This window comes from Mus caroli, chromosome 12 (genome assembly GCF_900094665.2).
Source record: "Mus caroli chromosome 12, CAROLI_EIJ_v1.1, whole genome shotgun sequence".
Classification (NCBI taxonomy): Eukaryota; Metazoa; Chordata; class Mammalia; order Rodentia; family Muridae; genus Mus; species Mus caroli.
The window spans coordinates 43,895,664-43,899,346 of NC_034581.1; the positions used below are offsets into that span (position 1 = coordinate 43,895,664).

The 3,683-nt window shown below is 39.3% G+C and overlaps 1 pseudogene; it reads left to right on the top strand.

The window, feature by feature from the left end:
* The first annotated feature begins 3,256 nt into the window (after positions 1-3,256).
* On the top strand, positions 3,257-3,445 carry LOC110307352 (annotated as a pseudogene).
* Positions 3,446-3,683: the final 238 nt, after the last annotated feature.

Sequence of the window (3,683 nt, forward strand, 5' to 3'; positions counted from 1 at the left end):
CATTGGGGACCCTGTGTTCCACCCAATAGCTTACTGTGAGCATCCACTTCTGTGTTTGCCAGGCACTGGTGTAGCCTCACAAGAGACAGCTATATCAGGGTCCTTTCAGCAAAATCTTGCTGGCGTATGCAATAGTGTCTGCATTTGGTGGCTGATTATGGGATGGATCCCCGGGTGCAGCAGTCTCTGGATGGTCCATCCTTTCGCTTCAGTTCCAAACTTTGTCTCTGTAACTTCTTCCATGGGTGTTTTGTTCCCAGTTCTAAGAAGGGGCGAAATTTTGGTCTTCATTCTTCTTGAGTTTCATGTGTTTTGTAAACTGTATCTTGGGCATTCTAAGTTTCTGGGCTAATATCCACTTATCCATGAGTACATATCAAGTGAGTTCTTTTGTGATTGGGTTACCTCACCCAGGATGATACCCTCGAGATCCATCCATTTTCTAGAAATTTCATAAATTCATTGTTTTTAATAGCTGAGTAGTACTCCATTGTGTAAATGTACCACAATTTTCTGTATTCATTCCTCTGTTGAGGGACATCTGAGTTCTTTCCAGCTTCTGGCTATTATAAATAGGGCTGCTATGAACATAGTGGAGCATGTGTCCTTCTTACCGGTTGGGACATCTTCTGGATATATGCCCAGGAGAGGTATTGCTGGATCCTCCGGTAGTACTATGTCCAATTTTCTGAGGAACCGCCAGACTGATTTCCAGAGTGGTTGTACAAGCTTGCAATCCCACNAACAATGGAGGAGTGTTNCTCTTTCTCCACATCCTTGCCAGCATCTGCTGTCACCTGAATTTTTGATCTTAGCCATTCTGACTTGTGTGAGGTGGAATCTCAGGGTTGTTTTGATTTGCATTTCCCTGATGATTAAGGATGTTGAACATTTTTTCAGGTGCTTTTCAGCCATTTGGTATTCCTCAGTTGAGAATCCTTTGTTTAGCTCTGTGCCCCATTTTTTAATTGGGGTTATTTGATTTTCTGGACTCTACCTTTTTGAGTTCTTTATATATATTGGATATTAGCCCCCTATCTGATTTAGGATTAGTAAAATCCTTTCCCAATCATATTAAGAGATACTAAGGAAATATGATTGTTACTCCCTGTTAATTTTCTGGTTATAGGTGGAATTTTGTTTGCTTGGGTTTGTTGAAAGTTTACTAACTTGCTTCTTCTAGGGTAAAGTTTCACTCCTTGTGTTGGTGTTTTCCATCTATTGTTCTTTGTTGGACTAGATTTGTGGGAAGATATTGAATACATTTGATTTTTTCATGGGATATCTTGTTTTCTCCCTATATGGTAATTGAGAGTTTTGCTGGGTATAGAAGCCTGGGCTGGCATATGTATTCTTTTAGGGTCTATATAACATCTGCCCAGGATCATCTACCTTCCATAGTTTCTGGTGAGAAGTCTGGTGTAATTCTGATAGGTCTGATTTATATGTTAGTTGACCCTTTTCCTTTACTGCTTTTAAAATTCTTTCTTTGTTTGGTGCATTGGTGTTTTGATTATTATGTGACAGGAGGGATTTCTTTTATAATCTAGTCTATTTGGCTTTTGTAGGCTTCTTGTATGTTCATGGGCATCTCTTTCTTTAGGTTAGTGAAATTTTGTTCTGTAATTTTACTGAAGATACTTACTGGACCTTTAAGTTAGTAACCTTCACTCTCATCTATACCTATTATCCTTAGGTTTGGTCTTTTCATTTTGTCCTGGGTTTCCTGGATGTTTGGGGGTAGGAGCTTTTTGCTTTTAGCATTTTCTGTCACTGTAGCATTAATGTTTTCTATGGTATCTTCTGCACTGGAGATTACCTTTTCTATCTCTTTTAGTCTCTTGGTGATGCTTGCATCTATGACTCCTGATCTCTTTCCTAGGTTTACTGACTCCAGAGTTGTCTCTCTTTGTGATTTCTTTATTGTTTCTAGTTCCATTTTTATATCCTGGGTGGTTTTGCTCCTTTCCTTCACCTGTTTGATTGTGTTTTCCTATAACTCTTTAAGGGATTTTTGTGTTTCATCTTTAAGGACTTCTAGCAGTTTACCTGTGCTATTTATGCCCTTCTTAATGTCCTCTAATATCATCTTGAGAAGTGATTTTTGATCTGAATCTTGCTTTTCCAGTGTGTTTGAGTATCCAGGACTTGCTATGGTGAGAAAACTGGATTCTGATGATGCCAAGTAACCTTGGTTTCTGTTGTTTATGTTCTTATACTTGCCTCCCACCATCTAGTTATCTCTTGTGCTACCTACCCTGGCTGTGTCTGATCAGAGCCTGTCCTTACTGTGATCCTGGTTGTATCAGAATTCCTCAGATTCAAGCTGTCTCTGTTATCCCGTGATTCTGGGATCCTGGAATCCTGAGGTCCTGGCTGTGTCTGAGCTCCTGGGAGCCAAGCTGCCTTTAGGAACCTGTGATCCTGTGTGATCAAACTCCTGTGACTCTGTGATCCTGGGCATGTTAGAGCACCTGGGAGTGGAGCTGCCTCTGGATGTTATGGGGCTGGCTATGGAGTTTGTGCCCAAGGTTCCATACAATAATTCTATGTGATTTCCTCCAATTATTGTGTCTTAATGTGCTGAATAACTTTTATGTCAACTTGATACAATATAAAGTTTTTGAGAGGAGGGAAACTCAAATAATTAAATGCCTCCATAAGTGAGACTACAGGCAAGCCTTTAGGGCATCATCTTAGTAAGTGATTTATGGGATGTGTCAGTGGATTATAGGTGGTGTGGTTCTGGGTTCTATGAGAAAGCAGGATGAGCAAGCCTTGATGAGAAAGCAAATAATCCACATACCTCTATCACCTCTATATCAGCTCCTGGCTCTAGGCTCCTGCTTTGTCTGAACTCACTGTTTTTGAAGATGAACTACTATATGGACTTTTGAGTGAAAGACACCTTATCTCAGGTTGCTTTTGGACATAGTGCTTCATCACAGCAATTGTAATGCTAACTAAACTTGCTGCTGTTCACATGACACTGAAGTGCCTTATGCAGAAGCTACCCTTTGATGAAAGGATATTGTGAACTTAATCATGTTCTGATCCATAAAAATAACCATGAGCAAACTACATCATTTCATGTTTCCCTCAGACATGTACTAGGGGTGAATTTTTATAAGATTTATAAAATTATGAGATTATATTTTCTAAAATATAATATCCCACTCAATATGTAGCAAGAAACACCTTTTGCTTCTCCTTTTCTATGCCATCATGCACTGTAACCCTGATTCAGTTTTTCTCAATGTCTTTTCATAAGACTTTCAGAATCAAGCAATTCCTGGCTAAGTAACAAAAGCAAAATAATCCTATGCCTCAATGGATTCAGATAAAAACAAATTACAAAATCATATATAACTCTAGGAGGAGACACTGGAGGAGAGTGTATTTGGGTCTGGGGAGACTGAGGATATGTGTGAAATTGAGGTCATAACAATGAACAGAGAAAGTTTAACATTTTTCAAATATTTATTTATTTATTTAATGTATGTGGATACTTTGTATGCATTTATATCTGTACACCAGAACAGAGACTGAAGAAATAGCTGACCAGTGCCAGGCAAAACTTGAGATCTGTCCCATTGTCAAGCAACAAACCCTTACACTATGACTGATGCCTTGCTGTGCTTGAAGACAGGAATAGAGCATGGCTGTCCTCTGAGAGTCTCTAA